General features: G+C 41.3%; 1 protein-coding gene across 1 annotated transcript in view; it reads right to left on the bottom strand.

Moving 5' to 3' along the window:
- Positions 1–24,708, bottom strand: part of LOC146969508 (PC-esterase domain-containing protein 1A-like) — a 66,282-nt gene that overhangs the window by 13,869 nt on the left and 27,705 nt on the right. The window lies entirely within an intron of this gene.

Here is a 24,708-nt window from a genome sequence, read left to right on the forward strand (position 1 = left end):
CAGCTCCCCCTGCCTGGGATTCAGGTTTAAAAGGTGTGTTCGGTTGTGTTTTTTGTTTAGAGTAACCCTGCACTAAGCAAACTCTACTCTGTCTAGAACTCACTAAGATAACTTAGGATACAGAGCTGGCTGTTAACATTTCACTGCATTACATGTATGTGACACAGTCTCAGCTCAACTCGTAGCCCGCACTCAGTGGCCCAGTGAGCACAGACTTTGCAGAGTAATCAATCGGAATACAAGTCACTTGTTTTCCGCAGCTGGGGCTTCGTGGGCCGTCAGGCACCCCGTTCCCTTAAATACAGATACCGATCCCGTGGGGGGTTGATCACGTGCAGTGATGTGGTGCATGTCAGTCTCTGTTCGGACCCGGGGCCGCAACGGAGGCGACTGCACTTACAGCTGGACTGGTCTTCCTACTACAGGCTCGGGCAGTACGAGATGTCTGTCATAGTGTCCAAAGGGCTTCTCTGGATCTCTCACTGTTCCTTATTCACTTCCTTACGCCCTCCACATTCCCTTCCGGGGCCAAGTACGTGGGGCACATACTCTCTGTTTGTTTCCGTGGTACTGGTGCTTTCGCCTGGGATTCAGGTTTAAAGGGTGCCTTTGGTTGTGTTTTTGGACTGTGGAATTTACCACATGGAGATGTTCCTGGTCACTGTTCAGAGTACTCAACCCTGCACTAAGCGAACTCTACTCTGTCCAGAACTCACTAAGGTCACTTGGGATACAGAGCTGTCTGTTGAGCTGAGACTGTGTCACATACATGTAATGCAGCGAAATCTCAACTCATAGCTCTCTCTTCTCAGTACATTTTTGAACTGTCAATTTCTGTTGTACTTTGTAGTTTGGCCTTGGTGTCTCGCACTCTCTCTCTGTGTTTCCGCAGATCCGCCGGAGCTCCATCTCTCTGCACCAGCCGCTGCCTGCATCGACCCCCCTCGCCGCCTTTCCCCCTGCTGTTAGACTGGCCTGGCCTCCCTTCCCATGGACCAGTGTGCCACCCAGTCCTCCCCATTGAGCTGGCCAGCTCCCCCTGCCTGGGATTCAGGTTTAAAAGGTGTGTTCGGTTGTGTTTTTTGTTTAGAGTAACCCTGCACTAAGCAAACTCTACTCTGTCTAGAACTCACTAAGATAACTTAGGATACAGAGCTGGCTGTTAACATTTCACTGCATTACATGTATGTGACACAGTCTCAGCTCAACTCGTAGCCCGCACTCAGTGGCCCAGTGAGCACAGACTTTGCAGAGTAATCAGTCGGAATACAAGTCACTTGTTTTCCGCAGCTGGGGCTTCGTGGGCCGTCAGGCACCCCGTTCCCTTAAATACAGATACCGATCCCGTGGGGGGTTGATCACGTGCAGTGATGTGGTGCATGTCAGTCTCTGTTCGGACCCGGGGCCGCAACGGAGGCGACTGCACTTACAGCTGGACTGGTCTTCCTACTACAGGCTCGGGCAGTACGAGATGTCTGTCATAGTGTCCAAAGGGCTTCTCTGGATCTCTCACTGTTCCTTATTCACTTCCTTACGCCCTCCACATTCCCTTCCGGGGCCAAGTACGTGGGGCACATACTCTCTGTTTGTTTCCGTGGTACTGGTGCTTTCGCCTGGGATTCAGGTTTAAAGGGTGCGTTTGGTTGTGTTTTTGGACTGTGGAATTTACCACATGGAGATGTTCCTGGTCACTGTTCAGAGTACTCAACCCTGCACTAAGCGAACTCTACTCTGTCCACAACTCACTAAGGTCACTTGGGATACAGAGCTGTCTGTTGAGCTGAGACTGTGTCACATACATGTAATGCAGTGAAATCTCAACTCATAGCTCTCTCTTCTCAGTACATTTTTGAACTGTCAATTTCTGTTGTACTTTGTAGTTTGGCCTTGGTGTCTCGCACTCTCTCTCTGTGTTTCCGCAGATCCGCCGGAGCTCCATCTCTCTGCACCAGCCGCTGCCTGCATCGACCCCCCTCGCCCCCTTTCCCCCTGCTGTTAGACTGGCCTGGCCTCCCTTCCCATGGACCAGTGTGCCACCCAGTCCTCCCCATTGAGCTGGCCAGCTCTCCCTGCCCCCCCCCCCTCACCAGAAGCTGCCTTCATCAACTCTTGCTACATTTCCATGTTTCCCACATTCTGTGTCATAAACTGTAAACTGTTTTGTCTTGTCTGTAACAACATCTATTGCACGTCTGCCCGTCCTGGGTGAGGGATCCCTCCTCTGTTGCTCACCCTGAGGTTTCTCCGCTTTTTCCCTGTTAAAGGGGTTTTCTATGGAGTTTTTCCTCAGTCGATTTGAGGGTCTAAGGGCAGGGGATGTTGTTATGATGCCATGTAAAGCCCTTTGAGACAAACTGTTTGTAATAAACGGGCTATACAAATAAAATTGCCTTGCCATTGCCTTACTCTGTCTAGAACTCACCAAGATAACTTAGGATACAGAGCTGGCTGTTAACATTTCACTGCATTACATGTATGTGACACAGTCTCAGCTCAACTCGTAGCCCGCACTCAGTGGCCCAGTGAGCACAGACTTTGCAGAGTAGTCAATCGGAATAGGAGTCACTAGTTTTCCGCAGCTGGGGCTTCGTGGGCCGTCAGGCACCCCGTTCCCTTAAATACAGATACCGATCCCGTGGGGGGTTGATCACGTGCGGTGATGTGGTGCATGTCACTCTCTGTTCGGACCCGGGGCCACAACAGAGGCGACTGCACTTACAGCTGGACTGGTCTTCCTACTACAGGTTCGGGCAGTACAAGATGTCTGTCATAGTGTCCAAAGGGCTTCTCTCTGTTCCTTATTCACTTCCCTACGCCCTCCACATTCCCTTCCGGGGCCAAGTACGTGGGGCACATACTCTCCGTTTGTTTCCGTGGTACTGGTGCTTTCGCCTGGGATTCAGGTTTAAAAGGTGCGTTCGGTTGTGTTTTTGGACTGTGGAAGTTACCACATGGAGATGTTCCTGGTCACTGTTCAGAGTACTCAACCCTGCACTAAGCAAAATCCTCCTGCTGACTTATACGGCTCTTAATGATAAAGCTGTATCCTATCTGAAAGAACTAATCATTCCTTACTGTCCTACCAGAGCACTCCTCTCCCAGAATGCAGGTCTGTTAGGCTGTCTTTACACTGCAGGTCTTGATGCCCAATTCCGATTTGTTGCCTATATCCGATTTTTTTGACGGTCTATTTACATGTTCTATCAGAAGTGACCCAGATCTGATAATCTGCATTTACACCTGCTGTGCTTGCATGAAACGACCCGCTGGAAATAAACTAGTGATTTCAGGAAATTGTCACGTAATAATATAAGAATATTTTTAAACAAAGGTGAGTCTGGTGTTCAGAGTTTATATCCAACACGTCACTTACAAAGTGAACGTTACAAAATAACGTTACAAAATAACGTTAGTGAAGTGGCTGCGTGAAACGTGAAATCTGGTGTTTATCTCGCGCTCCCTCGCTTGCCCTCGTATCGATCCGCATAGAAATGAATGTTACTGTAGTGGCTATATGAAAACAAGAACTAGTGAGGGGGAAAAAACAGACGCGTGGACACCACAAAAATTATTTTTTTATTTATTTAAACCTTTATTTTAACTCGTTGGTCACTGAGGTTTCCTTCATTTACAGGGACGACGAGTTTATTAAACACTGTAACGCCTGTGACAGTGATTTCATTTTGATTTATTTCATTCATGGTATTCTCACATAGTTGCACATATACATTGTGTACACATTTAAATTCTGATTACAGCTGGCCACGGTAGTCCAGGTCAGCCCCACGTGTCAATCACGGACTACAGAGGTTCAGCGAGACGCGTGAGCACGTGAATTAATATTATCATTGATGACGTATGACACGCATTGCCAGGGAAGATCCGATCTGTCTGTTTAGACTGCAGACGCATTGGCAGAGATCCGATTTGTATCTGATTTATTTCCACATATAACGGGGGCCTGAATCTGATCTGACAATATCCGATTCCATGCGCATTTGTCCCGTTTACACATTCATGTTACAGATCCGATCTGAGCCACTTGAGAGAAAAAAATCGGAATTGGGCCGATTGAACCGTGCAGTGTAAAGACAGCCTTAGTGACTCCAAGTATCTCTTCAGTTACCGGGCTTCTTTAACTACATTTAAGTCCAGGCCAGAGAGGTTCTAATATTGAGGAGACAGACCACTCTGCCCGTTTTGAAGGTGCCAAAGATGGCGCATGTCCCGCCCCCTTTCACCAACAGCCATCACCTGCATTGTCAGAGCTGAACTAGAAAACAGGAGGGAGAAGCGAGCACTTCCCCCCCCCCAAAAAAAATTTTTTTAAAGGAAAAAACTTGTAGAGGTGCACGTCCACAGCAGCAGACAGAGAGGGGAAAAAGCCAGCACAACTCTCAAAATCCTTTTGATGCTCTTTATTATAGGACAGGCAAGCACAGACGGTTTGACCAGTCTTTTTCAATGTGAGATCACAGGTGAGAGTTTTGGGCACAGATTCAACTGTTTGAGGTGAAAGTTTGGTTTTGCAAGAAGAGTCTGAGGTTTTGTGAATGTAGCTTGAAAATTGGGGTTTGTGTTCACAGTTTAGAGAAAATGAGAGAAGCTTTCGAAAAATGTGTCTTAGCAATCGAGAAAAACTTCTCAGTACCGGCATGCATGTAGGAGCCCATACAGATAGGAGCTCAGAGGAACACACAAGCAGCCCCCTGCTTCAGCACAGTGAAGAGGCGTGTGTGTGTGTGTGTGTGTGTGTGTGTGTGTGTGTGTGTGTGTGTGTGTGTGTGTGTGTGTGTGTGTGTGTGTGTGTGTGTGTGTGTGTGTGTGTGTGTGTGTGTGTGTGTGTGTGTGTGTGTGTGTGTGTGTGTGTGTCTGAGAGAGAGAGAAAGAGAGAACCTACAGTAAAATACCCCCCCCCTCCCTCCTTGAGAGCAGATAGGAAAGACTGTAAAGAGTAAACAGTGAAGAGTCTGTGTGCGCGCCCGTGCCGGTGGCTTCGCTGGTTGCTGTAGTTACGCGCAGCGGCCGTCGCGTCACTGGCCGTTCTCATTAATCCTGCCCTATGACAAGTGCCTGTTGCATTGTCCCACACAACAATGCATTGTAGTGTAGGTAAGTGTACAATGTTAATAATAATAAGTTATTCTGTCAGTTTCATTCATTTGAATTTCATTACATACAGTTGAATTTAAGAGTTGCAGTAGGCTAACTCAGTTACTTTTGGGGGAAAGTAACGAGTAACTATAACTAATTACTTTTTGAAAGTAACTTGCCCAACACTGCATATGGGAAATTTGAGGAGGAGACAAATTAGCTGTATCTATCTAAGATAAACACAGTGGGTCTCATTCATGAAACGTGAGTAAATCTGTGTGTAGATTTGCACATAAAAGCTCACTCTACTAAAACTCTACTCCGGATTCATGAACGGTGCGGGAAACTCAGATTTGATCGTAAACACGTGTGTAACTTCATGAATGCCAACCCATGGTAAACTAACAACACGCCCCCGGTGATCAGCAATTAGCATAGATCTCCATACATGAATAGCCATATAAGGAGATCCTGACCACCATATTAGGAGGTAGGTGCATCCTGTTCACCTGCGGCCATGACGCAAACGAGGAAAGAGGGAAAGAGAAAAAAAGAGAGATCACGGATCGAAGTCATTTTGGGTGAAGTGGAGTCCAGAAAAAATATTTAATTCTCTTCTGTTAGTAGTGGTGTGACTGGGACAGGTCAAAGGCTGGAGGGAAGAAACAGATTTAGTGAATTAAGTAGGCCCATCCTTGGTTGAAGAAGTATAGCCAGAATAGTTCGATATGAAACATGAAAAAAAAATAAATACACACAACTCCAGAGCTACAGCAGCGACGGGAGGAGGAGGCTCTTCACTGCCTCAGCTGTAGAGGAGCATGGTTGTATCAACACATGAAGTTATATAGGCAGGTTATATTGTTACAGAAGCACCAGCCGTCTGTCACAGCTCCATCCAAACCGGTGCCGACTGCGCTGCTGCGCAGGGTGAAGTGTGCGCCCACCGAGCGTGTAGCAACACAAAAAAGTTTTTTCCGGTTTTATATCAGATTATTATCATCATTAGATGGAGCCTTCCCTGGTGAAAAAAAAGTGTACTTTATTGTATTTCAAGTATATTCGTATTTTGAATAGTATATTGAAAATGTAATTATACAAATTGTACTTTATATAAATATATAAAAATTACACTAACATCACACTTTCACGCTAACACTTTAATTATACTATATTACACTTTATAGAAATATATTAAACTAAAATATACTTAAAGTGAAATTTATGTGTAATTTCTAAAGTGTACTTATTTGAAATTTGTTTTCACACATACTTTTGATATATTTTAAAATGTATGCTAAAATTGTCATTGTAAAATACAATGATAACATATTTTGAAAGTATACATTTTAATATCAACACTGTAATATTAAGTTTGAGTGTATTTTATGTTACATTTGAGTTTAATTATAAAGTGAAGTTATTTATGCTTGTAGCCTACTTCAGGACATTTTGGAAAGTGGTATTAGCCTATGCACCTAAACCCGTTTATGAAATTTTGTGCTGTGTGTTTGGCAAAAAAAAAAAAAGATAGGCTACAACCTTACACGCATGAAATCACATGAAACAATACACTTAATTAACACTTAACAATCATCCACAAGAGCGTTGTAGAGTTGTTGGATTGTGTGTTTGATAGTCTCCGTGGTAGCTGAGCAGCTCATGTCTCTGCCCCGCCGATCTAAAAACAGCTTGTAGGTTACCGTCAATTACAGTAAAAGTAACGAACCCTATCCCTAAGACTAGGGATTAACGGGCAAATCTGCCAAAATGTTGAAATATCCCTTTAAGCACATTGTTTTAATGTTATAATGTCTGTTGTAACCAAGGTTAAAAGTCTGTATTAAAAATTAGTTGATTGCATTAAAACAGCTGAATTCATATTTAAAAAGTTAATTAATAAATACTAAGTTATGTTAATAATTAAAAACAGATACTTACCTATAAAAAGAAATTGAACAGTGATAAAATATTTTTTATACGTTTATTTTGAAAGAGATTGGCTGGAGATGAGCTGTCAGCCAATCGGGAAGAAGCTCCCGCCCCTTGACCTGCTCAGAACAAGGTTCACTTCCTCCGGAGCCGTTGTCAGGAGAGCGAGCATCCCCGCATCCAGCAACGACGCTGAAGTTAGCCTCCGATTCGCCAGCCTCCGATTCGGCACTTAAGGGGAAAGTTAAGAGGAAATTGACGTAATGAGCAGAGCGACTGTTTGTACAATGATTGCCTGGTTTTTGTGACACTTCCTGCTGTAAAAACGTTTTAGACATTTTAGGTTAGTCATTAATTGTGCCTGACACCCGCTATTGTATTTGTGAAACGTTTATTTTATTTGTGAAAATGCTAAGGGGAGGTTTCACCGTTTTTGTTTGATACCTGCAGACCTCATTAGACCTGGTCCAGATCAAAAACCGCTTTGCCTAGACTTCTCAAATCTGGCCTAGATTATCCTACAGAGGCTAAACATTCATTCAGACACAGTTTCTGATCTGTGAAACCTTTATGCTATGTGTGAAAATGCAATAAAGGCACATTTCACTGTTTTTTCATCATATAGACTGCATTAGACCTGGTCCAGATCAAAAACCGCTTTGCCTAGACTTCTCAAATCTGGCCTAGATTATCCTACAGAGGCTGAACATTCATTCAGACACAGTTTCTGATCTGTGAAACCTTCATTCTATGTGTGAAAATGCAATAAAGGCACATTTCACTGTTTTTTCATCATATAGACTGCATTAGACCTGGTCCAGGTCAAAAACCACTTTGCCTAAACTTCTCAAATCTGGCCTAGATTAATCTACACAGGCTGAACATTCATTCAGACACAGTTTCTGATCTGTGAAACCTTCATTCTATGTGTGAAAATGCAATAAAGGCACATTTCACTGTTTTTTCATCATATAGACCGCATTAGACCTGGTCCAGGTCAAAAACCGCTTTGCCTAGACTTCTCAAATCTGGCCTAGATTAATCTACAGGTAATGAAGATTCGTTCAGACACACTTTCTGATCTGTGAAACATTTATTCTATGTGTGAAAATGCAATAAAGGCACATTTCACTGTTTTTTTTATCATATAGACCGCAATAGACCTGGTCCAGGTCAAAAACCGCTTTGCCTAGACTTCTCAAATATGGCCTAGATTAATCTACAGAGGCTAAACATTCATTCAGACACAGTTTCTGATCTGTGAAACCTTTATGCTATGTGTGAAAATGCAATAAAGGCACATTTCACTGTTTTTTCATCATATAGACCGCATTAGACCTGGTCCAGGTCAAAAACCGCTTTGCCTAGACTTCTCAAATATGGCCTAGATTAATCTACAGAGGCTAAACATTCATTCAGACACACTTTCTGATCTGTGAAACCTTCATTCTATGTGTGAAAATGCAATAAAGGCACATTTCACTGTTTTTTCATCATATAGACTGCATTAGACCTGGTCCAGATCAAAAACCGCTTTGCCTAGACTTCTCAAATATGGCCTAGATTAATCTACAGAGGCTAAACATTCATTCAGACACAGTTTCTGATCTGTGAAACCTTCATTCTATGTGTGAAAATGCAATAAAGGCACATTTCACTGTTTTTTCATCATATAGACTGCATTAGACCTGGTCCAGATCAAAAACCGCTTTGCCTAGACTTCTCAAATATGGCCTAGATTAATCTACAGAGGCTAAACATTCATTCAGACACAGTTTCTGATCTGTGAAACCTTCATTCTATGTGTGAAAATGCAATAAAGGCACATTTCACTGTTTTTTCATCATATAGACTGCATTAGACCTGGTCCAGATCAAAAACCGCTTTGCCTAGACTTCTCAAATCCGGCCTAGATTAATCTACAGGTAATGAAGATTCGTTCAGACACACTTTCTGATCTGTGAAACCTTCATTCTATGTGTGAAAATGCAATAAAGGCACATTTCACTGTTTTTTCATCATATAGACCGCATTAGACCTGGTCCAGGTCAAAAACCGCTTTGCCTAGACTTCTCAAATATGGCCTAGATTATCCTACAGAGGCTAAACATTCATTCAGACACAGTTTCTGATCTGTGAAACCTTTATTCTTTTATTCTGTTTTTGAAAATGCAAAAAGGGATAAATTCACAAAACTGTCACAAAACAAGACTTTAGCTGTATTCACACACCCATTATGATAGGCAATGAGGTTCAGTGTCTTGCCCAAGGACACTTTGACATAATGACACAGATTGGAGGAATTGAGATTCGAAACACCATCCTTCCGGTTGAACGACCCGCTCTACCTCCTGAGCCACAGCCACTGTAAGTAAAGCTAAAAAACATCCAGCAGTATAAAATAATTTTAGCTTCGATTTTTGGTGTTTAACAGTTTTTTTGTGTGCCTTTATTGCATTTTCACACATAGCATAAAGGTTTCACAGATCAGAAACTGTGTCTGAATGAATGTTTAGCCTCTGTAGGATAATCTAGGCCAGATTTGAGAAGTCTAGGCAAAGCGGTTTTTGACCTGGACCAGGTCTAATGCGGTCTATATGATGAAAAAACAGTGAAATGTGCCTTTATTGCATTTTCACACATAGAATAAATGTTTCACAGATCAGAAAGTGTGTCTGAACGAATCTTCATTACCTGTAGATTAATCTAGGCCAGATTTGAGAAGTCTAGGCAAAGCGGTTTTTGACCTGGACCAGGTCTAATGCGGTCTATATGATGAAAAAACAGTGAAATGTGCCTTTATTGCATTTTCACACATAGCATAAAGGTTTCACAGATCAGAAACTGTGTCTGAATGAATGTTCAGCCTCTGTAGGATAATCTAGGCCAGATTTGAGAAGTCTAGGCAAAGCGGTTTTTGATCTGGACCAGGTCTAATGCGGTCTATATGATGAAAAAACAGTGAAATGTGCCTTTATTGCATTTTCACACATAGAATAAATGTTTCACAGATCAGAAACTGTGTCTGAATGAATGTTTAGCCTCTGTAGATTAATCTAGGCCATATTTGAGAAGTCTAGGCAAAGCGGTTTTTGACCTGGACCAGGTCTAATGCGGTCTATATGATGAAAAAACAGTGAAATGTGCCTTTATTGCATTTTCACACATAGCATAAAGGTTTCACAGATCAGAAACTGTGTCTGAATGAATGTTTAGCCTCTGTAGATTAATCTAGGCCAGTGGTTCCCAAACGGTGTGCCGAGGCACACTGGTGTGCCGTGAGGCAAGTCCAGGTGTGCCTTGGGATTTTGTGACAACCATACATTATTATTGCAATATACAACTACACAAAAAATAATTATTTTTAATTTACTATCAGTACTTTGTATGCGCTCATTTCATAATACAGAGGCAAACTCTATACCTAAAAACAATTCTTAAAAAACAAAACCTCAAAGAGAACCCCATATTTCGCACAATATGTTTCAATACTGATCAATTTGTAGGACCATGGACGGTGCAGCTTCCTTGCATTGACAGTTCTCTGTGATGACATTTTGCAAAGTTTCCTTTGCCTTATTGTGACCTGTCTGGTTTAAATGGTTGTATTGCTGCTTTGATGAAGCCTAATTTGATGAAGTTTCAAATTAATTTTTTTAAAATATTTTGTTAATAAATATGATTTCGTGAGTAATGTAGCCTAGTTGTCTTTGTCACATTTTATTTGGCATTATTAAATAATTATGCACATTTACAGATATTTTACATGATATAAGTGATAACACGTGTTATGAAGGCTATTTTGAACAATAGGTGTGCCTTGAGATTTTTACTTGTCCTTTGGTGTGCCTTGGCCACAAAAAGTTTGGGAACCACTGATCTAGGCCATAAACGGTGAAACCTCCCCTTAGCATTTTCACAAATAAAATAAACGTTTCACAAATACAATAGCGGGTGTCAGGCACAATTAATGACTAACCTAAAATGTCTAAAACGTTTTTACAGCAGGAAGTGTCACAAAAACCAGGCAATCATTGTACAAACAGTCGCTCTGCTCATTACGTCAATTTCCTCTTAACTTTCCCCTTAAGTGCCGAATCGGAGGCTGGCGAATCGGAGGCTAACTTCAGCGTCGTCATCCAGCACGACACTTAGCTTGTGAAGAGGAGACACTAGTAAAAGTTGATACAAGTGATTAAAAACTACGGGATAACTCCGGTGACGCCCTGGACCTGTGAGAGTGAAGCTAGAGGGACCCGACATCTCCACCAAGAAGAAAACGCATCGGTGAGAAATCGTTTTTTCCATGCTAAATGCTAACCGCCAGTGCTAATCAGTGCTAATACCAGAGACCTTACCCACTCGTGTGAATCACTAGCGTTAAAGCTAGCACTAGCTTCATTTTGAAGGTGCAATATGAGACGTTTTGAGAATTGGTTGCACACTGAACTGTAAAATCTGATGATTTAGCACAGTATCTGCGTTTTTAGCACGCCGAGTCACTATTTTATGCTAAGACATGGCAGAAGGTGCACACTGTACGTCTTCTTACTGGTATTAATGTTATATTTGCATGCTTATTACTATGTGAAGACGTTATTTTCATATTATTGATGTGGAGAAGTTATTTTAATAACTTAATCTCTGATATTTTGAGAATGTTGCTATGATATTATTGGGTGTGGTGTCATATTACAATGTTTATTCAGTTAGAAATATTCTCTGTGAATTGAGTGGATTTAACATGATTTATATATTGTATTTCATGATTGAGAGTTGAGAGAATTAAGAGAATGTTCTGACATTACTCATCATAGGTCAGGTTTTCCTGTTGGATCCTTTGAACCTTGGACCTACCCGGATGTTGGAGCCTGGATCGAGACGTTTGATGGCGAACCACAGCCTGGAGGACAACTAGAGATATGGTGCCCGCAAAGAATCAAGAACCTGGATCCTTTCATCACTTCATTACACACACACACATATCCAACACATTCAACCATGCGGTAGGATAGATCCTCTTCACTTCCTCAGTGGACTGAACATTTCATACTGGGAGTGACTGAAAAAAGAGGTGACTTGAACTTTCAAACATAGCTGCAATTTATTTATTTTTTTATGTTCCTACTTACCTGGGTAAGAATTGTGTTACACTGTGTATGTACATGTGTTTTGCTTATCCTTCTTTAAAGGACAATTCCAGGCAAATTCAACTTGAGGGTGTATCATTTTAAGTCTAAAAGAAGGAATGTGAAGATTTTCAGTTTAACGTCTCCTGTTTTGCGGTAGCTGCGTCTGTCCCCGCATCGCTACGGCAGCAATGAATGGGAGTGGATTGAAGTTCCGCTGCTTAGGCTGTTTACAGCCCTCAAAGCCGCAATTTTTTTCCACAGACAGTGTCAGATGGTTACTCAAACATGCACTGAGAAGTTTCTTTACTTCAAGCAAGCCGACATGCTTGTAAAACTAGATCTAAATTCAAAGTCTCACGCGAGACCCTGTTGCCGTGCTCGGTGCATTCAGGGGTAGTCAGAAAGCTACCGTTTGTGTCATAAACACAGGAATATCGACTCTTGACTTGCTTCAAGTAAAAAAAACGTATTGGCGCATGTTTGAGTCGCCACCTGACGCTGTCTGTTGAAAAAAATGTACACTTGAAGCAAGTAAAGAGTCGATATTCCTGTGTTTATGACACAAAAGGTAGCTCCTACTGCACCTGGGGCCTCATTTATCAAAGAGGGTGTAAAACTGCTACTAAATATTTGCGTACGGTGAAAAGACGAAAATGGCGTACACCCGAAATATTTACACCTTTTTCAGATCAATCAAACTGTGCGTACGCACAACTCTCCGCAATTAATCACAGCGGACCCAAGAATGGTGCACACGTGAACACACCTCTTACTCCGCCCCCGGAACGCCTATATACAACTATATATGGTCAGCACGTGCATATTTAATTAGCCATGTGCTCTCTGTGGCGTAGCAACAAGTGACAACAAAGTGACAACGGAGACAACGGGCGGAGGACGGGGGAAAGAAGCGGAACTTCTCCGCTTCTCCGAAAGCAGATACACGGGCAATAAATCAGTCAGAAAATGATCTTGCATTTTAATAAGCTACAATAAAAACAAAAACCTCCCAAATCTCAACAAAAGGGAGCAGAAAGAAGAAGAATCTTATGTAATCTGCCCCCAGAAAATCTTTTTTTTTCTTTCTTTTTACCTAGATGTTAAAACAATGTAGGAAGCAGGACGATAGTTACTATTACTTTGCACGCCTTCCCACTACACAGTTACAGCTCTACTGGACTCGGTTTAGGTCATTTTCCATTACAGCTGAGTCCTTCACAGTTCCTCCTCAGAGCCGCGTTGTCTCACTCTTTATTCTCTCCTCTCGTCAGCTCCAAACACACGTGCACCTCATTAACTCAGGTGACAGAATAATAACAGTCTAGGCTGTAGATCAGTGTGCGCTGCTGCCGGTGTGTTTTTAAACTGGTATGGTTTGATCCTTGTCGGACGTCACACATAGCCTAATCAAAAAAGCAAAATCCTCAACCCGCTCTGTTTATAAATATACATAAAGCCTAGTGTTATTATAGAGCGGGTTGGATTGCCAGCATCAACGGTCAACCACTACCACAATTACTTTAAAAAAATCTTACTGTGCTCTTCTAAATGTACTCCGCTCCTCTCTCCCTCTCACACTGCAGTTCTCTGACTCAGCAACGGTGTCGCCAATTCCTCCTGTTCCTCAAAAAAGGCGTAAATCACGGTACGCCAGGGTCAAAATGGGTGTAAATGTCCGCACTTTTCCCCGTCAGGTTTTGGCTTGATAGATCCCAAATTTGGCGGAGAAAAGTGCGTACGCACAAAACGAGGGCAAAATGGCGTAAAAAAAGGTGTATCCACAATGATAAATGAGGCCCCAGAATGCACCGAGCACGGCAGCAGGGTCTCGCACAAGACTTTGAATTAGATCTAGTTTTACAAGCATGTCGGCTTGCTTGAAGTAAATAAACTTGTCGGTACATGTTTGAGTCGCCATCTGACGCTGTCTGTGGAAAAAAAATGCAGCTTTGAGGGATGTAAACAGGCTAACCAGCGGAACTTGCATCCACTCCCATTCATTGCTGCCGTAGCGATGCGGGGACAGACCAAGCTACCGCAAAACAGGAGCGATTAAACTGAAAATCTTCACATTCCTTCTTTTAGACCCAAAATGATAGGAACATACACCCCCAAGTTGAATTCACCTGGAATTGTCCTTAAAGGTTTATTTGTAATGTTTAGGCAAGGCAAGGCAATTGGCAAGGCAATTTTATTTGTATAGCCCGTTTTTACAAACAGTTTGTCTCAAAGGGCTTTACATGGCATCGTAACAACATCCTCTGTCCTTAGACCCTCACATCGACTGAGGAAAAGGTCTGCTGCCTGAAATAAACCTATTTCTATTTTCTATTTCCTATGTACGAAAGAAGCAATATTTGAAAATGTGTTATTAAAGTTTTCCTTTGAAAATGTTTAAAAGCCATATGTAAATGTTTATACATTTAGAGATAGTACAAGTTTCTGTATTATTTGCAATGTATTATTATAATTTGGATGTGGTTTAAATACATTAAAGTATGTTTTTTTACCTGGAAGTAGTCCCACAAGTCTTTCAGCCTTTAGTATACTTGTAACACATTTGCATGAAGGTAGAAAGTATACCAAAAGTATAATTAAGTATATATTTTAATACACTAACATCTAATTTTTAATGTACTTATAATACAAACAAAGTACACTTTAATTGAACTAATTAGGCATGTATTAGTACATAAAAGTCATGTACTTGAAGTGCACTAAATATACTTTAAGTTGTTCCACTTTAGCACACAAAAGTGCACTAAATACACTTTAAGTTGAGCTTTTCTACAATTTAATTACAATTTAAATATACTTAACACAAAATTAGTTGTTCCAATTTAGCACTCTTCAAGTTAACTAATCATAAACACACTTGAAATATAATTATGTTTAGTGTGGCTTGAAGTACACAAAAGTATGCTAAATTTTAGTACACTTAGTACATCATTTTTTCACCAGGGATGAAAAGGCTATCATATTTTATTTTTTGAAACTTTCTTTTTATTGAGTTTTCAATTCTTTTTTCAACAATAAAGGACAAACAATGAAACATAAACAGAGAAAAAACTAAATCATATAGAACAGACAGGTTGACAAGGTTGACATGGGGCATACATTAGAGCAAATGGGGTTATCATTCACACAGACAATGAGTTACACGTTAGAGAATATGAAGTCCACTTTTCCCAGTACTTGGCAAATTGTTCAGCTCGTAGTCAGTTTTTCCATGCACTGTATTTCGTTAACAATGGTGATCCAGTCAGTCTTTGATGGCAAATTTGTCTGCAGCCATTTCCGTGTAATGGCCTTTTTGCTTGCAGCCAAAAGCACTTTGTAAAGATAGTTGTCCTGAGCCATAAGTCCAACTGGGAATTTACCCAGGTATAACGTGATGAAAGAAAAATCAACTTTTAAACCAAGGATTAACTGAATTTCTTCAGCAAGCTCTTGCCAATATGGTTGGATAAGCGGGCAAGCCCAGAATATATGAAAGTGATCGGCCATTGTCTGGCCACATTGTCTCCAGCATTTATCTTGTCCCTGAAAACCCTGCTGTTTAAATTTCAATTTAGGAGTAACAAAAAATTTTATTATGTTCTTCCAGCAGAATTCTCGCCAAGCTCTGGAGTTGGTGGTTTTAGCTTGACCTGCCCAAACAGATTTCCAATCATCCTCAGATATCTCCAGGCCAGACTCCGCCTCCCATTTTTGCTTAACCTGGATAGTAGAATGGTTCTTGGAGTTTTGTAGTCTTTTGTAAATTTGTGAAATTAAATGTTTACTGTCTTTAGCATTATATGCATCTATAAATACACTGATCAGATTGGCATCTTTATTATCTGTTAGTTTTATTTCCTTGTTGAAGTAGTCTCTGACCTGGAAATATCTGAACATATCCTCTCTTCCCAGTCTGTATGATTTACAGATGTGGGTGAAAGACTGTAGACCATCCTTATCAACTATAGTGCAGTAGGCGGTTATACCATTGTGTGTCCACTGCCTGAATCGCTTATCTAGAAGTGATGGTATAAATTCTGAGTCATATGACACCCATTTCAATATTTTTGCATGCTTCTCAAGATGGAGTTTTTTACAGGAGCTAAACCACACCTTAAGAGCAACCCTGGTCCAGCAATTTAATTTATCCAGGTGGGGATCATGGTGTTGGCAATTACCTAATAAAGCCTGTATTGGTGTTTCACATTGCTTTAACTCCAAGTCTTTCCATATACAGATGTTACTGGTTCAAAATTGCGGGGTTTTTCCTGCAATGCAGGATCGCGTGAACGCGTGTCTTTTCACCACAACTGTTTTCCTCTAGGTGGCAGCACCGTACTAAATACTGCTCAGACGTTTTGGGGACAATGCTGACAGTCACACAATGTAGCCGCGATTAGGAGTGGCGCTGTTCATGATACAGAATACAAGAGGATGAAAGGAGAACTAGCTGCAGACAGTAAATAATATAGTAGCCTAGTTTTTCAATGACAAAATGTAACGACGGCAGCTACAGTAGACTATAGCCCACGTCTCACTCTCTTTTTTTGGTCATCTGTCTCGTCATCTCCAAAATGTGTTTTTAAAATGAGCCAACTACAGTAGGCTACTGTGCAGTAGTGCCGCAGATTTCTCACTCCGCACCTTGTTTGAGAGTGCAGCTGGATGATTTCTTGTGAATGAACGGGTCTGTGTCACTTTGGGGCTGGGTGATAAAACATAGGATAAATAACTTTCCCTCGATAGAAGACGCGGCCGATACAAAGTCGATAGGTTTCATTCATCCATTTTTTGACAGACAACACAAACAGCCAGTGATAATGAGAGTGGTGACACCGTCAGCCATGCAGCCGGCCTGGACTTTTTATTTTTAATTATGAAGGATCATCTGCGCAAGGCAAAGATGATAGCATCAACAAAACACGGCGTAACACACGCGGCTGTATGGGACAGGCTTTTATTTAATTCAGAACAAACCGCTTAGCAAAAATGGAAAATATAGTCTATAATTAATTGATCTGTTGTTTGGCCACTGTTTGAAAATAACCCGAATTATGAGCAAATAATCTGATCCAGAGCAGCAGTCATAATCAGACTTCTTCTAAATAAACCTAAACATTCAATAACTGGGTCAGGTCGGACCATGGGGTTTTTTTTTTCTCTTCTTCACAGGAGAAAATGAGGTGCGCTGTGCTCACGGACGCGTTGATGTTTTGTGATTTATCTGCTGCCTTGACTCTGCCCTTTATACATGTGCGTTCAGATTAACAATAAGACAAGTCATGGTTGAGTTTATTGAGTTAATAATCAGCATCTTAGTACCTCTGATCCGGAGCGATAGTGTTATGAAAATCGCTACAGTTGAACTGGTCTGGTTTTTAGCTGCTCAATCTCATTGTTTCAAAGAAAAGGGATTGATTTTTATAACGAAATGAAACGAAAACAATATTATATTGATACATTGTTGTAAAAAAAATCCAAAAGAAACGAAAATGAACTAAAGAAAATAACTTTCACACACACATTAAAACAGTGCGATTGGTTGAAAGCTGATAATTAGCCATGTGCTTATAAGCTGATTGGCCGAAACCAAGAACAAAGCCGCGTGAATGGCCAATCGCCATGTGTTAACGGACACACATCGACTCCTGATCTTTCCTCGTCGCAAGCCTTGATGTCTCCGCTGGTTCTATCTTCAACCTCGGACAGCATTAACATCTCTCACCAACACCCCGATGTAAGCTTGAGGCAGAGGGAGGAGGGGGAGGGGGGCTGTCGGGGTGGAGGTGCTGAAATGGAGAGCTGTCCCCCACAAGGTGCTAAAGTGAGGGAGAGGAGTGGAGAGACTGGCCGTCCTAAGAAACGCCGGTTGATTTGAGCGATTTAAGCAAAGCAAAGCCTGGGCTTTTATTTGGTTTTATTATATGCTCGTGTTTTTTCTCTATTTTTGCCTGTTTTCACTCTGCACCTGCCCTAATGTGTGTCTCCCTTGTCTCTAGTAGCCTAAATGAATATTTCCCACAATAAAATGAGTCTTTAGAACAAAGAACTGATTTTTTTCTCTAGCTTTATAGAGCTTTATAGGCTATAATAACCTTGCTTACTGCTTTTTGAATCACTTGACAAAATAAGATGCCTCAAGCAAACTTGGATATGAAAACATTTTATTGAAGAAGAAAAAACACACACACATTGTAGCATCAAGTACTGTAGGCTACTGTAGGCTACAGTAGGGTGAGGATAGGACCCTCAGATGATCTTCTCGGAGTTCGCAAGAACTCGTTGATCTTATCTATGCAGTCTTTCAAGTCCTTTCTGTCCATGCCTGGAAACTCCGTTCTCAGTGACTGCACTACAAAGGTCTTCACATCCGTCCCAGTTTGTCGTTTTGGCCCAGGCTCGGTAATTGTCCTCTGAAATGACTCTCCGGAACAGTAGGCACCCAAAACGTCCCACCTGGCCGTGGCTCTGGTGACGGACTCGAGCATGGTCTTCAGGTCCGACATGCCTCAAGCTTACATCGGGGTGTTGGTGAGAGATGTTAATGCTGTCCGAGGTTGAAGATAGAACCAGCGGAGACATCAAGGCTTGCGACGAGGAAAGATCAGGAGTCGATGTGTGTCCGTTAACACATGGCGATTGGCCATTCACGCGGCTTTGTTCTTGGTTTCGGCCAATCAGCTTATAAGCACATGGCTAATTATCAGCTTTCAACCAATCGCACTGTTTTAATGTGTGTGTGAAAGTTATTTTCTTTAGTTCATTTTTGTTTCTTTTGGATTTTTTTTACAACAATGTATCAATATAATATTGTTTTCGTTTCATTTCGTTATAAAAATCAATCCCTTTTCTTTGAAACAATGAGATTGAGCAGCTAAAAACCAGACCAGTTCAACTGTAGCGATTTTCATAACACTATCGCTCCGGATCAGAGGTACTAAGATGCTGATTATTAACTCAATAAACTCAACCATGACTTGTCTTATTGTTAATCTGAACGCACATGTATAAAGGGCAGAGTCAAGGCAGCAGATAAATCACAAAACATCAACGCGTCCGTGAGCACAGCGCACCTCATTTTCTCCTGTGAAGAAGAAGAGAAAAAAAAAACCCCATGGTCCGACCTGACTCAGTTATTGAATGTTTAGGTTTATTTAGAAGAAGTCTGATTATGACTGCTGCTCTGGATCAGATTATTTGCTCATAATTCGGGTTATTTTCAAACAGTGGCCAAACAACAGATCAATTAATTATTATAGACTATATTTTCCATTTTTGCTAAGCGGTTTGTTCTGAATTAAATAAAAGCCTGTCCCATACAGCCGCGTGTGTTACGCCGTGTTTTGTTGATGCTATCATCTTTGCCTTGCGCAGATGATCCTTCATAATTTGTGATACATAATCATCAAGTCATAAAGCAAGACAGGCTTTATCATATTACAATAGTTTCTGTGATTTAGACAGGGTATACAGTAGTTAGTTCTAGTTTAATAGCCTAGAGTTTAAGCTGGGGATTACTGCACAGATCACTGAGTCATCCGCCTGTCGTCCTCCGTTCTCACAGATGCCACCTGGTGGTTGTTTTCGCACATTGAGGCTTTTCATTAAAACCTCTTGTCTCGCCAAAGAAAAAAAATGCCTGAGTCTTGTGGCGTCTCGCGTGAACCACGCGTGAAGTCCGCAATTTTGAACCAGTAACATCTGTAGCTGAATAGTTTGGATTACACCAACAAGCTAGAGGTCTTAGCTGGGCAGCAATATAATAGTCCTCCACACATGGTAGAGAGAGTCCCCCCTCATCTTTAGGTAACTGCAAGGTCTTATATTTTATTCGGGGCCTCTTACTGTTCCAGACGAATCTTGATATAATTCTATTCCATTCCCTAAAATCTTTTGCGGGGATCTCTACAGGAAGTGACTGGAATAAATACAGTAGCCGGGGAAGGACATTCATTTTTATCGTTTCAATTCTATTTGACATGTCTAAAGGTAGTACAGTCCATCTATCTAGATCTGCTTTGATATTCTTAATAACTGGATCATAATTTGTCTTGTATATTTTGGTAATGTCTTTTGGGATCCAAACTCCTAAATATTTAATGGCAAGGGCGTCCCATTTAAAATCAAATCTGCCTTTCAAGTCAGTGTTCGGTGTGAAATTATATGTGAGTATCTGGGTCTTGTGTGTATTCAACTTATACCCGGAATATGAGCCAAACAGCCTCAAAAGAGACATCAACTTAGGTATACTTCTTTGTAAGTCAGTTAAAGTGAGCAATATGTCATCTGCGAACAGACTTATCTTATACTCACTGCCTCCGATTGAAATGCCTTTAATCTCTGGATCCTCCCTTATTGCCTGAGCTAAGGGTTCTATGAAGAGTGCAAAGAGGGCGGGGCTTAGTGGACATCCTTGGCGACAAACTCTCTCAAGCTTGATAGATTGTGATAGGTGACCATTGATTCTTATTCTGGCGGTGGGGTTTGAATAGAGTGATCTAACACACTGAACAGATTTTTCATTAAAACCAAAACGTTGAAGTGTTTGATAGAGGAAGCCCCACCCAACAGAGTCAAACGCTTTCTCTGCATCTAGACTAATGAGTGTTGCACTAATATTTCCCTTAATCACATAATCTACCACATGGAGTGTTCGTCTAATATTGTCCTGAGTCTGTCTTTCTCGGACAAATCCTGTTTGGTCAGGGTCTATCATTTCAGAGACAATATATTCTATCCTTTTGGCCATAATTGAGGCAAATAGCTTATAGTCCGTATTCAAAATGGATATCGGCCTATAGGAACTACATTCTCCCTTGTCTTTTCCCTCCTTAGGAATTATTGATATTACTGCCTCGCTCCAAGATTGGGGCATCTGGCCTTCCTTAAGGGTGTGGTTGAAGCATCTAAGAAGAAAAGGCATCATCTCAAGTTTGAATGTTTTGTACCATTCGCTAACAAATCCATCTGACCCTGGTGTTTTATTGGCCTTAAGTCGAGAGATAGCGCCACCCAGTTCAGCAGTTGTTATCTCAGCTGTCAGTGCATTATTTTGATGTTCTCCTATTGAGGGAAGATCCAGAGATTTCAGGAACCCATCAATTACAGAGTCATCAGCTTTGTCAGGTTGAGTATATAAGTCTTTGTAGTAGACTTCAAAAGCTTGTTGAATTTCTTCTAGCTTATGGCAGACTTTGTTGTCTTTTGGGTTTCTTATTTTGTAAACAGTTCTTTCTGCTTGTTGTTTACGTAATCTCCAAGACAGAAGCTTCATAGCCTTTGGGCCGGTTTCATAATATTTTTGTTTAGTAAACCTCATTTTCTTCTCATTTTCTTCATCATAAATCTGATTTATTTCTTGTTTAATACACTTTAGTTGGGCCCATGTTTGTGGGTCTCTGTGGGTCGAATGTTGAGTTTCAAGGTTCTTCAGTTTAGACTGCAGCTCTGCTAAATGTTTTTGTTTCTCCTTTTTCCTGTGGGATGCAAAGGATATGAGTCTACCCCTAAGTACTGCCTTCCAGGCATCCCACAGAACATTTGGTGACACTGTTCCATTATCATTATTTAGCATATATTCTTTTAACTGTTCCTTTATATATTCCTTACAAACTCTATTATTCAACAAGCTAGTATTGAGCCTCCATAGAGTATTCTTCCTTTTATTGTTTAGATGTAGAGAGAGGTATACTCCTGAATGATCTGACACATCTCTAACTCCTATCATACATTCACTTATTCTGTGTCTATCAGCATTGGAGATAAAAAAAATAATCCAATCTGGAATATTCTGCGTGACAAGGGGAGTAGTAAGTAAATTGTTTTTCTGTGGGGTGAAGATCCCGCCATATATCTATCATACCAAATTCCCTAAGCATTTTCCGCATGAATACTGAGTTTTGGTTTCTCCTCTTGTGTACATTTGTTGAGTCAAGTTTGGGTTGCAATTGAATATTCAAGTCACCCCCACAGATTAAAGTTCCTGATGACTCTTGGGCTAGTAAATCAAATATTTTTTTAATAAATGATCTGTCATGCCCTGGTGGCATATATACATTTAACAAAGTGACTTCTTTGAGATCAATCATGCCTTTGACTAAAATATAGCGACCCTCCTTATCTTTAATTTGGGCGGTTAATTGGAATTGTAGCTTATTTGAGAGTAGAATTGCCACTCCCCTTTTACGTCCAGATTTGTGGGAGGAGTAGAATGTGTTAGTGAACCCCAACTTTTTTAATTTTTCATGTTCTGAGTTAGAGAGATGTGTCTCTTGCCAGAAAGCCACTTGAATATTTTCCCTTTTAATTTTAGCAATAACTTTGCTCCTTTTCACTGGATTGTGTAACCCATTCACATTAAGTGTTATTATCTTATATTCCTGAAAGTCCATTTGCTTTGTTTCCTTGTGTCATTAATAGCCTGTTGCAACCTGTAACACCTTACCCTTGAACTTGGGTAGGAACAACTAGTGAAATGTGAATACAGAACATAGTGAGTATACAACAAATTGACTTCCACTGTTAAAGAGTTTACGCGCTCTTTAAAATTGAGGGGAAAGCCTGATTTAACAAAAGGGCCCCTCTTTGAGGTTCAGTTGGTATAGTACTCTACCATGGCAGTCTTTCCACCAGACCACTCTCCCATTTTCAATTGGCCTGCTTAACTCAAGCTAAAAGTCAGTCTTTGATCAACGTGAAGAAGGTAAAATTAAATGAATTAATAAAATAATAATAATAAAAAGGGGGGGGGGGCAGGAGGGAGAGGATAACAGTTATGAGTCATTTGCTAATTATCAAATCACCTGGTGGGGCTAAGGGAGATCAGACACATTTAGAACCTGGCACTGGAGTCAGGTCTCCTGGGGGTTGTGGCGGAAAGCACTCAGCTTCTCTCTTATCAGCTCCGGGTGGGATGCTCGTTGACGATGCTTGTCCTTGACCCTCTCCCACGCTGTGATGCGAGGCTCTGGGGCTGGACCTGGCTCGTTTTGGTCGATGGGGAACCCCCTTTTCCGCAGGTCATCTGCGGCTTCTCTTGCGTCGTTGTAAATCCTAGGTCCACCGTCCAAAAACACCTTGAGCTTAGCGGGTGGGGGGGTCTGAAACCGCACACCCTTCTCTTTAAGCACTCCTCCTTATTCCTGCATACTCTCTTCTTTTCTTAACTACCTCCGTCGGGAAGTCGTGGTCAAAATAAACTCTCGTGCCTTTGTAAAAAACCTCCTTCTTCTTCCAAGCAGATGACAGGATCAGTTCTTTAGTTTTATACTCGTGAAAGTTAACTATTATGGAACGCGGCGGAGCCTCTCGTGGTGGTCGCGGAGCCAGGGCTCTGTGGCAGCGCTGTATTTTCAGATCGAGCTCGCTGGGAGTAGCCAGCTCAGACTTTAATAGTTTGGCCACAAAGTCCATCATATTGTTTTCTTCCTCACCTTCAGGTATTCCATAAATGCGGACATTATTTCGCCGTGACCGGGCCTCCAAATCTGTCATTTTCGTTTGCAGGGATTCCTGTTTTTGCTGCATTTGTCGGAGCGAGTCCTCGAGGTCGAGGTTGCGCTCCTCCAGCTCGGCCACACGCTGTTCGGCTTCCTCGACTCGCGTTGTTGTGCTTTTCAAGTCCCCCCTGATATCTCCCAGGGCCTGGTTAAGCTCTTCTCGGAGTTCAGTCAGCTCCTTCTTCACGTCCTCTCTCAGTGTAGACCGGAATGAATGCAGCTCACTTTTTACTTCGGAGCGCATTGCCTTGATCTCAGTGTGGATACTAGCTAGCAGGCTAGCATCAGTCGGGTCAAGTCCGGCCGGGCTAGGCGAGCTAGCATTTGCTTCGTCGTCGCTCTCCACGGCTACTTTATCATGTTTTCCGGATCTTGTATTCATTTTACTTTTAGCTTTGCTGGTTTTGTCCCCTTCCTTCGTTTAACAACTATATTACCACACTAAAGCACTTGAATCTGGGGAATAATCTGTGATTTGGGGAGAGCGTTAGGTCAGCCTGCCATCTCGTCAACGTGCCCACCGGAAGTCCCGCTATCATATTTTAATTTACTTATATTGACCCTAAAAACAATTTAGTATAGGTAAGGGTTTGCCCACTCAAGTGATACCGGTATCTGGTCTGGCCCAAGGACTATTATCTCATAATTTTGACTTAGTATCTCATAATTATGATTTAGCTATCTCATAATTTCGACTTAGTATCTCATAATTTTGACTTAGTATCTCATAATTTTGACTTTAGTATCTCATGATTATGACTTAGCTATTTCATAATTTCGACTTAGTATCTCATAATTTTGACTCAGCTATCTCATAATTATGACTTAGTATCTCATAATTATGACTTGGCTATCTCATAATTTTGACTTAGTATCTCATAATTTTGATTTAGGATCTCATCATTTCAATTTAGTATCTCATGATTATGACTTAGCTATCTCATAATTTTGATTTAGTATCTCATAATTATGACTTAGCTATCTCATAATTACGACTTACTATCTCATAATTTTGACTTGGCTATCTCACAATTTCGATTTAGTATCTCATA

The sequence above is a fragment of the Trachurus japonicus genome, chromosome 18 (assembly GCF_045865225.1).
Source record: "Trachurus japonicus isolate A0001 chromosome 18, Traja_1.0".
In the NCBI taxonomy this organism is placed as follows: domain Eukaryota; kingdom Metazoa; phylum Chordata; class Actinopteri; order Carangiformes; family Carangidae; genus Trachurus; species Trachurus japonicus.